Below are 13182 nucleotides of genomic sequence, written 5' to 3'. Positions count from 1 at the left end.
AGTACCACTCATTAAGTGGATCATTCATAGGTAGATTTTTTTTTAATAGATCTTTATTGGAGCGTAATTGCTTCATGATACTGTGTTAGTTTCTGTTGCACAACAAAGCGAATCAGCCATATGCATACACATGTCCCCATATCCCCTCCCTCTTGAGCCTCCCTCCCATCCTCCCTATCTCACTCCTCTATGTCATCGCAAAGCACGGATCTGATCTCCCTGTGCTATGCCGCTGCTTCCCACCAGCCAACTATTTTACATTTGGTAGTGTATATATGTCGATGCTACTCTCACTTTGCCCCAGCTTCCCCCTCCCACCTTATGTCCTCAAGTCCATTCTCTGTGTCTACCTCTTTATTCCTGCCCTGCAACTAGGCTAATCAGTACCTTTTTTTTTTTTTTTAGATTCCATATATACGCATTAGCGTACGGTATTTGTTTTTCTCTTTCTGACTTACTTCACTCTCTATGACAGACTCTAGGTCCATCCACCTCACTACAAATAACTCAATTTCATTTCTTTTTATGGCTGAGTAGTATTCCATTGTATATATGTGCCACATCTTCTTTATCCATTCATCTGTCGATGGACATTTAGATTGGTTCCATGTCCTGGCTATTGTAAATAGTGCTGCAATGAACATTGTGGTACATGACTCTTTTTGAATTATGGTTTTCTCAGGGTATATGCCCAGTAGTGGGATTGCTGGGTCATATGGTAGTTCCATTTTTAGTTTTTTAAGGAACCTCCATACTGTTTTCCATAGTGGTTGTATCAATTTACATTCCCACCAACAGCGCAAGAGGGTTCCCTTTTCTCCACACCCTTTCCAGCATTTATTGTTTCTAGATTTTTTGATAATGGCTATTCTAATGGGCATGAGGTATCCCTCACTGTAGTTTTGATTTGCATTTCTCTAATAATTAGTGATGTTGAGCATCTTTTCATGTGCCTCTTGGCCATCTGTATGTCTTCCTTGGTGAAATGTCTCTTTAGGTCTTCCACCCATTTTTTAACTGGATTGTTCGTTTTTTTGATATTGAGCTCCATGAGCTGTTTGTATATTTTGGAGATTAATCCTTTGTCTGTTGTTTCATTTGCAAATATTTTCTCCCATTCTGAGGCTTGTCTTCTCGTCTGGTTTATGGTTTCCTTTGCTGTGCAAAAGCTTTTAAGCTTAATTAAGTCCCATTTGTTTATTTTTGTTCTTATTTCCGTTACTCTAGGAGGTGGGTCAAAAAAAGATCTTGCTGTGGTTTATGTCAAAAAGTGTTTTTCCTATGTTTTCCTCTAAGAGTTTTATAGTGTCTGGCCTTACATTTAGGTCTTTAATCCATTTGAAGTTTATTTTTGTGTATGGTGTTAGGTAGTGTTCTAATTTCATTCTTTTACAAGTAGCTGCCCAGTTTTCCCAGCACCACTTATTGAAGAGACTGTCTTTTCTCCACTGTATATCCTTGCCTCTTTTGTCATAGATTAGTTGACCATAGGTGCGTGGGTTTATCTCTGGGCTTTCTATCATGTTCCATTGATCTATATTTGTTTTTGTGCCAGTACCATACTGTCTTGATTACTTAGCTTGGTGGTATAGTTTGAAGTCAGGGAGCCTGATTCCTCTAACTCCATTTTTCTTTCTCAAGATTGCTTTGGCTCTTCGGGGTCTTTTGTGTTTCCATACGAATTGTAAAATTTTTTGTTCTAATTCTGTGAAGAATGCCATTGGTAGTTTGATAGGGATTACACTGAATCTGTAGATTGCTTTGGGTAGTATAGTCATTTTCACAATATTGATTCTTCCAATCCAAGAACATGGTCTATTTCTCCATCTGTTTATGTCATCCTTGATTTCTTTCATCAGTGTTTTATAGTTTTCTGAGTACAAGTCTTTCGCCTCCTTAGGCAGGTTTATTCCTAGGTATTTTATTCTTTTTGTTGCAATGGTAAATGGGAATGTTTCCTTAATTTCTCTTTCTGATTTTTTTGTTGTTGGTGTATAGGAATGCCAGAGATTTCTGTGCATTTATTTTGTATCCTGCAACCTTCATAGGTAGATTTTTGACATAGCATATGGCAATAATAAAAGCTAACATTTACAGAGTATCTTTCATGTGCCAGGTTTTACATATATCCTACTGTGATATGTATTATGAGCCGATAATATTTAGGTGGAGAAACAGGCTCAGAATGGTAAAGTTGAGACAGGCTGGGACCTGGGACCCGGGACCCTTTGCTACAATGCTTGCACTTGGACAAACATCTCCTCAAGTAACAGAATACAAACTATAAGGGACTAAAAATAACTGCGTGCATGTGCAGTTGGGACAAATTATGGCCAATATGATACAAAAAGACCAAAGACCCAACTGCCATTCATGAGGTGTCTGGAACAAAAGCAGGGTACTGCGCATGATCCCTGCACACAGCTCCACCAAGGGGGTGGGCAGGCCACCTAAGCCACCCCTCTGGCCCAGCTGCTGGACCTGCCCCTACCCACACCCCATTTAAAGGACCAGATCGCCCTCCCTCAGGGAGCGAGCAAGGGAACCCGTTATTTGTTTTCACTCCCTGTGCTGCAGCACAGGTCCCCAAAAAGCCTTGCCTGAATTTCTCTTCTGACCTGTTATCAATTTCTGTTGATTAAAAAGTCCAAGAAACTGGGTCAGTGACAAAGTGACTTGAAAGTTGCAGAACTGAGATGCAACCCAGGTCTGTTGGAATTCCCCCACTGCCCTCTTCCCACTAGAGCGTGCTGCCTGGAGTGTGCATGGGGGTGGCAGAAATATTAATGCTAGCTTTGCTGTTTCCTTCTAATGAAGGGTCTCATGCATTACAGTGGGCAATTTAGGAATGAGGAAGTTGTCCCAGAGACGCGGGGCTGCAGCATTCCACACTACAGGGGGCGCTGTTTACATCTTAGTCCTCGGCATTTCCTGGACTTGCGCAGTGCACACCCCGCGAGGCCACAGCAGCCAACTACAAAGAAGGGCAGGGGAGCGCCCTTCTTTCTTTGCTCTGTGCTGCTATCACCTCAGAAGCATCCGGGAACCCCTCAAGACACATCTAGCATTCTTCCACAAGTTCCTTCCAGCCCCAGGACTATATAACTTCTCGTGAACCTGCCCCACTCGCATACACCGCGTTTCTGAGGAAAAAAAGATGTATCGCCTCTGCGGATTCACCTTGACCCCGCTGCCGGTCTCAGGACATAATCTCTTCCCTTCACTCCTTTGGGCAGATGAATGATTTTCTCTGAGATTCAGAGGTCTTATCTCTCAAATGGGGATAAAGGTAATTTACTGATCCTCCAGGAGCTCTTGATCTGGTTCTCAGACGCGTGACGCAGGATTTGAAGGTCCTTTTGAAACCACGCACCTCAGATAGGACTCGAATCCAGTCACACCTCGAACACAGACGAACCTCGTGTGGGGCTGGAATCCACAATCTCTGGCTTAAGAGGGGACACGAACCCACAGTCTTCTGACTGCAACCGCACACCTAGTCTCAGGACTTCACGAAGCTCAGGTTCTTTATGTCTCGGCACAGAAGGACTTCAGCGAGAGGCAAAGTGACAGGTAAGAAGTAGATTTATGAACAGACTTTGTAAAGAGGTTGCAGGAAAATGGGGCATGAGAGGAGGGTCATGACCCAGGTCTCGGGCCGCCAAGTGAGGGTCCTTGGCTCTGGGCAGGAAAGAATTCAAGAGCGAGCCAGAGTAAAGGGAAAGCAGAGATACACATTCCAGAGACAGAACTTGGGCGTCTCAGAAGGAGAGCAGCTCTGGGAGAAATAACACTCCACAGACAGAGTGCCAGCCGGCTCAGAAGGCAAGAGGCCCGGGGTGCAGGAGTGGTTAGTTTTTATGGGCTGGGTAATTTCATAGGCTAACAAGTGGGAGGATTATTCCAGCTATTTCGAGAAAGGGGAGAGGATTTCCAGGAATTGGGTCACCGCCCACTTTTTGGCCTTATGTGGTCGGCTGGGAACTGTCATGGCGCCTGTGGGTGTGTCGTTTGGCATATGGTAATGTATTACAATGAGCGCATAACGAGGCTCAAGTTCTACTGCAAGTCAAATCTTCTGCCATCTCGGGCCTAATCTGTTCTAAGAAGTTTTTGTTGTGTCCTCAACGGCTATGTCATTCTTTCAAGGGTTATGCCCGCCCCCTTCCCTCCTGTCTCATTTTAGATACATGCATACACATCCCCTGAGGAGCTTGTGAAATAATGCTGATTCTGATTCAATAGTGTGGGGTGGGGCCCGAGATTCTGCAACTCCCGAGATTCTGGGAACTCCAGATGATGCTCATGCATCTGGTCCACAGTCCTTTTGAGTAGTGAGGCTTTAGAGCTTTTCGAACAGTGCGTGCAATTTCCCTTCCTCCCCTATCTGGGCTGCTCGAAGGCTCTGCAACCATCCTCCATCTTCATAACCACCCATCCTCCCAGCTGCACATTGCTCCTACTCCTGCTCCTACTTCTGCCTTGGCTCTTCTAGCCTTCTTTTTTATTCAAAAACCAGAGGTCCACCCCACTTCCACTTTCCTTTTCCCTTCTCAGTCATCTGATTACAGCCAGAAGTTCAAGGACTGAGGCTCCCTCCCCACTTGCTGCGTCCAGGTGCTGAAAGTAAAACAGTAAGTTCTTACTTCAAACTAGACCAGGTCATCCCACTGCAGCAACCCCACGGCAAAGCAGCTCCAGCAGGCACCCCATCCACAAAAAGAAACCACAGGCAAGGCCAACAACGAGACTCACAGAGACTGATATTATGTTCAGCTATGACCATAGTGTGCGTTGGTCCCTTCAGACAAATCAGAATCAGGCTTGGGGCCCAGAAACCAAGGCCAAGGTCCATCTGCTGCCCAAGGCCAGGCCTCAACTTTTTCAGTTGAAATTTAAGTCTTGGTGCAAATCAATGGTGTAGAATAGTCTGTCTCAAACTGTATCCCAGAGAGTTATACAGGATGTTTATAGATGGTACCAAAAAAGGGAGTGAAGGATATGGGCAAATAAGTCTGTGAAATGACAAAACAAAATCATTTTCTGTTTGTTTGTTTTGTTACTGAAGGACTTTTCAAAGCTTTCAACATGCCAGAATACACTGTCAACCTCTAGGAAAAGGCTACAGTAGACAACACTTCACAAATTTATTTATCCAAGGAACGTATTTTTTATGGAGCATGTCTTGTGACTTGTGTTCCAAGGAACAAACTTGGTGAAATATTAATGTTGGATCAAATAAGCGAAGACTTCATGTTGATAGAGAAACTTTTTAGGATGGTAGTGGTAAAGCTATACTTTTACACAAAAGCATATACAAAATGCCTACAGTCTCCACCCTTAGAGTAAATTAAGGAAGGGAAACCAGAAAGATAGACCCTCACTCCTTCCTGGCAGATCTGTAATCCTTTAGAAGATTACAGATCTGCCAGGAAGGAGTGAGGGTCTATCTTCAAATTGTGTGGGGCAATTTGAAGAGTGTGGGCAGAACAAACCCAGGGATAGATGTAAATGGAGAATCAAAAGGAGAAAGCCTACAAGGGGTGTCAGATATTTACATCTCATTTATTTTCATAATGGGTAATACCAGGGTAATACCGCACAAATATATATATATATAAAATGTATTTATATACATATAAATGTAATACATAATATATATATTCTCCTTTGGCAACAAATAGTACCATGATTAATGAAAATCCACATGATTAAAAACCCCAAATCACTGTTTCTTACTTTTTTCTAACAGTTTGTGATTCCAAAAATAACCAACAATTAGAAGAAAAGAAAACCCCAATAGTTACAAAAACCTATTCTGAATGTATGTTTCTAATCAGTCCATAGGGTCATACGATTTTTTTCTAAAAATCCAAAATGTTCAATTTGATTTTTAGTGATGTTGTACTTCAAAGTAAATAATGAGGTTTTATTGATTAAGCCTTAGGGATTAGGATGATCTTTAGACTTTGAACCCGTATTTAAAAAGTTACTGGGCTTCCCTGGTGGCACAGTGGTTGAGAATCTGCCTGCCAATGCAGGAGACACGGGTTCAAGCCCTGGTCCAGGAAGATCCCACATGCCGCGGAGCAACTAAGCCCGTTCGCCACAACTACTGAGCCTGTGCCCTAGAGCCTTTGAGCCACAGCTACTGAAGCCCGAGCGCCTAGAGTCCGTGCTCCGCAACAACAGAAGCCACCGCAAAGAGAAGCCCCCGCAATGAGAAGCCCGCACACAGCAACGAAGACCCAACGCAGCCATAAATAAATAAATTAAAAAAAAAAAAGTTACTAACAAAACTACTGATACATTCTTAGAAACCTTTTTCCCCTTGTATAGTACTTAAAGCTTTATAAAATACTTTAAGGGAAGCAGGGCACTAACATTTATTGAATACTTAACTATATCCCAGGCACATTGTTGAGTGCTTCCTATATGAGGCTTACTGAAGCAGCTAATGTTAGCAATGTAAAGTGATTTGCCCAAGATCCCACAATGGAAGGGACACAGCAAGAGCCTAGGACATCAAATGCCAGTGCCAGGGTCTCTCCCCTGACGCCCCACGCATCCCCCACTGGAGCGGGTGCGCCATCACGGCGCCCATTCCTTCCCACCTGCTCCGCTCCACACGCGAGTTTTCTGTCTCTTCCAAGCTGGGAAGGTTTGTGCCACGGCCGGGCAGCCAAGGCGGGAACTCCTTCCCTAAATTTACACAATATCAGGGCCTCCCTCCAATCTGGTTATCTATTTTGAAGCAAAGTTGAGAAGTGAATCTGTAGCCAAGATACACCGCTTTCATGAAAAATTAATTAGTGTGTGCCAACAGCTGGGCCACTCACACCGAAGACAACTGTCTCCTTAACCTCTCTCCCAGGCCATGAGCAAGGGTACGTTTTCAGGTGGCCGGGGAAAGTTGGATATTGATGCAATCGCTGTGGGATGTACGTCCAGCGCTCGCCTGCAGATTTTCTAAGAGCCCGGAACCTGCTTGGGAGTGGCGGGAGCCTCCAGGGCCTGGCTAGGGGGTGAGACGGACAAGAAGGCGAGTGGGCCGCAGCCCTCGGCACAACTCAACTTACAGATAAGAGCGGTGATCCCTGAAGAGTGCCAGCCCCAATCCCGAGGGTGAGCACCGTCAGCTTTGCCATGGCCTGGGACGGACGATGGAAGGATGCACGGACACACGGACGCGAGACGGGCGGGAGACCCCCGTCAGCCCGCAGCCTCGGGCCGCCCAGAGATTGGCTCCACCCCTCCCCGCGGCGCAGCTCACGCGTCCCGCCCCGTACGCCGACGGCCTGAGCTGGGCCCGGCGCCTGCGGCCCGGAGCTGCACGCTCCCGGCGCCTTAAAGGGAGGAGACCGAGAACTAGCTGCCTAGACCGGGCAAAAAGGGGAGAACTAGCAGGCTGGAGGACATGGAGAGCTGTGGGAAGGGAGAGCCAGGCTTTGAGGAGCGCTCACTTTGTGTTAGCAAGGTCCTCATCCTTGTGGCTCAGGTTCAGTAGCTTGATCACCCACTGTGACTCAGCCAGAAAAGGTACAGAAGGAAGGGAGGGCTCTGATTGGAACCCCTAAGATATAATTTTATTCTCACCTGTCTACCACCGTGTGTCACCTTCAGACATCTGGGTATCAAGCATCTCGTTCCGCACCACTCCTGACTTTACAGCTCATCAAGTACATCTCTCCAGTGTTCATTCATTCCAGGCACTTGGCTGACATTTATTGAGTCCCTGCTATGTGCCAGAAATCAGTAAAATATATCACTCTTGCATGTGCAGTGCTATGGATAATGCGAATATGCACTATGGATATGTACATATTCTATGGGGAAGAATAAAGCAGGGAAGGGTATAGGGCATACTGGAGGTACCATTTAAGAAAGGGGAGTCAGGGGAGGCATCACTGATAAGGAGACTTCTGAGCAAAGCAGGGTAGAAGGTGCCTCTGTACACCCGTCTCTGCCTTCTCTCCTGTTACTATGAATGAAGTGTTTCCTGTTCACGAAAGGCTGGCTCTTCTCTTTCCTCTGGGTCCCTTTTTTTATTTCCTTCTCAAGGATTTTGGCCCCAGTTACAACTTCTCTCTACTACAACATCCACCTCTTCTTTTTTTTCTGGAATATTGCCATTAGATACCAGCATGCTTTAGGGTCACTCATAGTTTTCTGGGGAAAATACTCTTTGATCCCACCTTCTAACTACCTACTGCTCTCTTTCTCTGCTCCTTCTGTAAAAAAATTAAATCTCTTTGAAAGACATGTCAACAGTTGCTGCTTCCATTTCACCATCTCTTGTAACAGATTAATGATGGAAACAAATTCTTTGACACTCTTGCTATTGAAAAGTGGGGCACAAGATCCCTCCCCTGAAGTTGGTGCTGTCTCTATGAATGCCTGCTGAGCCCTGCCCAAATTCTTTTCTCATTTATAAGCATAAGAAAATGATTGTTTGGTTCAGTAACTAATTTTAGGGAATATCTTTAATCTCTCATTCTCCACTTAAGCATTCTAATATAGCTTGTGTTCCTTTGACTCAACTGCAGAATTGGCTCTTATTAAACCACTCATAACATCCATGTTACCCAATCCAGTGGTTACTTCTCTGCCATAATCATACTTAACTTGTAAACACATTGGGCGCAGATCACCACTTCCTTCTTTTTAAATACTTTCTTGGATTCATGATTCCACCCCCTCCCAGTCTTTCTCCTACTTTCTTGGTCTTCTTTGCAGGGTCCTCCTGTCACTGACCTCAAAATGATGAAACCCTAGGACTAGTTCTGAGGTATCTTCTCTTTCTACATTCTCCCTCAAGGTGATCCCACCAATTCCAGTGGATTTACATGCCATCAGTATGCTGGTGTTCCCAAAATGTACACACCCAGCTCAAGCGGCTTACTGTGACTCTAACAGATCATCTTCGCTCTGTCTAGCTAAAAGTAGCACATGCCACCTCCAGCAACCTTTTGATATTATCACATTTTTTTTTCATCACTTACTGTTTCTAAAGTCAACTTGTTAATTTATTTATATTCTGTTGTTGCCTAATGGGACGGAAGCTCCTTGAGGTCAGGGTTTTTGTCTTTTCCCCACTGTGACCCCAGGGCATAGAAAAGAGGTTGGCAAAAAGTGGTCCGTTATTAGACATTTAATGACTGGTTGGCTGGTGAGCACTCCCTTTGTGCTCACTAACTGGCTGTCTGGTTGACTCTCCCACTAGGGTGTCTAATAGTCTCTTCAAAATGTCTCCAAAGCAGAATTATTGATTCCCTCACACCAACATGTTATATCCTCCAAGCCCTCCACACTTCCATAAATGGCACCACTACTATGCAGTTGCTCAAACCCCAAACCTAAACATTTCTGTTCATCCGTCCCTTTCTCTCACACCTTGCACCAAACTTATCAGTCATAGGCTCTACTTCTATATTAATTGTCTACTGCTACACAACAAAGTACATAAAAATCTAGCAGTCAAAAAGGAGAGACATTTATTATCTCATAGTTTCTATGGGTCAGGAATCTGCATGACATAGCTGACTTTGGCTCGAGGTCTCTCATGAACTGACAGCCAGAGATGCTGTGATGATAAATTTCATGTGTCAATTTCACTGGGCTAAGGGATGCCCAGATAGCTGGTAAAACATTATTCTTGGGTGTGTCTGTGACAGTGACGCCAGAAGAGATTAGCATTTGAATCAGTAGATGAGATCAACCCTCATCAATGTGGGCGGGCATCATCCAGTCTGTTGAGGGCCTGAACAGAACAGACAAGGTAGAGAAAGGATGACTTCTCTCTCTCTTTACTTGAGCTGGGACATCCATCTTCTGCCATCCTTGGATATCGAAGCTTCTAGTTCTCAGGCCTTCAGACTCTGGGACTTATACCAGTGGCCCCTCATTTCTCAGGCCTTCAGACTAGACTGAATTATTCCACTGGCTTTCCTGGTTCTCCAGCTTACAGGCAGCATATCATGGCATATATCAACCTCTATAATCCTGTCAGCCAATTCACATAAGAAATCTCCTCTTATATCTATCTATCTATCTATCTATCTATCCACTATCAGTTCTGTTTCTCTGGAGAACCCTGACTAATACAACTGTAGTCTCATCTGAAGGCTCTACTGAGTTGGGATGGAGGAGGTGAGATCATCTTCCAAGCTCACTCACATAGTTCTTGGCAGGCTGCAGTCCCTTGCTTCATGGACCTCTCCACAGAGCTGCAGCATAATAAGGTAGCTGGCCTCCCCCAGGATAAGCAATCTAACAGAGCAAGAGAGTATGCCTCCCAGATGGAAGCTACAATCTGTTAATAACCTAACTACAGAAGTGACATCCCTTAATGTCAGACCTATTCTCTTTGCTAGAAGCCAACAACTAACTCCAGCCCACATTTAGGGGAGAGGAATTAAGCTCCACCTCTTGAGGGGAGGCATATCAAAGAATATGTGGACATATCTTTAAAACCACCACAACTTCCAAATCAACCTTGAATCAGCCCACTTCTCCCCATTTCCACTGCCATCACTCTGATGCAGGCTACCATTGTCTGTAGGCTCAAACAACCTCTTCACTCTTCTCACTCTAACCCTCTAATCCATTCTCCTCACTGCAGGCAATTTTTTTAAAATGTAAATCAGATCATATCATTTCCCTGCCTCAAGTCCTCCCTATCACGGCTTCTCAGTTTACTTTCTCATCATAGCCTAAAAGGCCCCACAAGAACTGGCCTTGTGCCTATCATCTGACCTGATTTCTTATCATTCACTCATGAATGTTCCAGCAATATTAGCCTTCTTATCGATCTGTAAACATGTCAAATTTATTGCACCTTGTCATTCTTGCCTTTGCTTTTCTTCGGCTAGAATACACCCCCTCCCCCCACTCCCTCACCTGCTCCCTGACTGCTCCTTGAGATTCTCTTTCTTGTCATTCAGGTCTTAGCTGAAATGTCACTTCTCCTGAGAGGGCTTTTCCAATGCTACCATCTATAGTAGGCCCCCCTTGCATCCTCTGCCCACCACCAGTCACGAAGGGCCCAGAGCTGCTATGAAATGGTCGGCACCAGTACAGTTACTGGTTGTTAGAATAGTGATATCTTTCTGTACTGGTTGGTAAATACTTCTTCAAACCCCCCCAAGGAATCCCCCACAATACTGACCATTTCCATTCTTTGGGAAAGCACCTCCCCCTGACACACACACACACACACACTTCACCATGATCCAGCCACTAAGGGGTTACTGCTTGGCACAGTAGAGTCTCCAGGACTCTTCTCCCACAGAGTGCCCTGCTGAATTTGAGGGACTGAGAATGTGTGATACCAGGTGTTAAGGACTTTGGCTATCACCCCTCCCTTCACAGCACCCTTCACCATAAGAAACCATCTTGTTTATCTGTTTGCTTACTTGTATGCAGCCTGCTTCCCTTCGTTAACACTTCAACTTGAGGAGGGCCCAGGTCTTGACTAATTTGTCCTCTATTTTCTATTCAACTCCTAAAACAATTTCTGGCACATAGTAAGTACTCAAAAATTTGGAGAAGGAATGGATGGCAAGGGATGGGGATAAAGGAGGCAGGGAGAGCACAGACTGAAGGGTGGGTTGGAGACTAGACAAGAGATGCCACTTCCTCCTCTTCTGATCCAGTTGATTTATTAACTTACTAATTCATTCATTGTATCAATTATACAGTATATGAATATCCTTTCCAATTTGTTTGTTCTACTCTCTGAGACTGTAGAGCAGTGATTCTTAACTTTTTTTGAAGGGACTCAACCAACTTTGAAACTGATGAAGGCAGTAAAGCCTCTCCTTGGATTCACACATCCACAAAACACATTTGATTTCAGTAGTTTCACAGGTCCACCCCTGAAGCCCATGATGACCAGGGCCAGACATTAAGAATGCTTGTTTAAAGGAAAAGCTAAAACTCTTGAGTAATTAGTGATATCCAATGGGCTATCAATTACTTTAAAATGACCTACTCTCTGTGGAACTCTTGCTCTGGGCCTCTGCACCTACTCTTTTGTCTGAAACACTTTTTCCCATAGCCTCTCTATTCCTCATTGTTGATATGACCACATCCTACTTGCTCTTTCAGGCATCAGTTTGGAACTTACTTCAGCTAGTCTTTCTTGACCCCTAAATGTTAAATACCCTTCTCATACACACCATGCTTCTTCTTTATTGTTCTTACCACTCTGTATTATTAGTACCTTATTACTTTTCTGCTTTTTTCACTAGACTATAAACCTGTATAACAATGCCTTTGTTGCTATAGCTTGATGCCTGGTACAGCACTGAACACAGGTTAGATGCTCAATATACATTGTTGAATAAATGAATGAATGAATGTTTGACAACCATTACTGGAACCTCTGGAATACTTTAATATGCCATAATTTATTGACTTTAAAATGATATAATTATTTTATATTTATTATTTTATTACTTTATTATTTTATGTACCCCAGAAAAGAATAAAAACTATCAACTAATGTGGAACACAATTCTTAAAAGCTATCAATTATACAATAATTTCCTATTTTGGAGTTGTTAAAATGTGTAAAAAAGATTATAATTGAGTCCATGAAATATGAAAATTTAAAATGAAGGGGAAGCTTTGGAGGCTTTTAACCTAGAATTTCTTTTTATCACCAGCAACTTATAATCTAAGATTTTAAAAAGTCCTATAATAAACTCAGATATCACCCTGACTTTTATAATTCATTTCCTTTCCTCTTTCATGCTAAATATTTGCACACATTAAAATGTTAGTTCTTAAATATATTTGGTAAAAAGCACATCTACTAATTCTTTTATCTTCTCACACAAACCTGAATTCACTGAATATTCAGTAAAAACTGTCAATGCATTGGCAGAGAGCCAGAGCCAAATCTGCAATGTTTAATTCTGTGCGGGCACAAAGGGTTGATTTGCTGGCTGCACTTGGTATTCTTCCTCTAGAGGTTGCTGAACCTTGTTGGCAGTAACTGCAATGTTCTCAAGTGTCTACAAGTATGAAATTCCAATGTCCTAAGAACTCCAATAACACCATTCTGCCTGAGGCAGCTCTAGTAAAAATAGAAAAAACAAAACAAAACAAAGCCAAAAAATCAACCCCCAAAAAACACCAGACTTGAATACTGGATTCATGGTCGCTTTCTGAAATTCT

Source organism: Eubalaena glacialis, chromosome 8 (genome assembly GCF_028564815.1).
Source record: "Eubalaena glacialis isolate mEubGla1 chromosome 8, mEubGla1.1.hap2.+ XY, whole genome shotgun sequence".
Lineage (NCBI taxonomy): Eukaryota > Metazoa > Chordata > Mammalia > Artiodactyla > Balaenidae > Eubalaena > Eubalaena glacialis.
The sequence above is the reverse complement of the archived record's forward strand: the minus strand, read 5'-3'. Positions refer to the sequence as shown.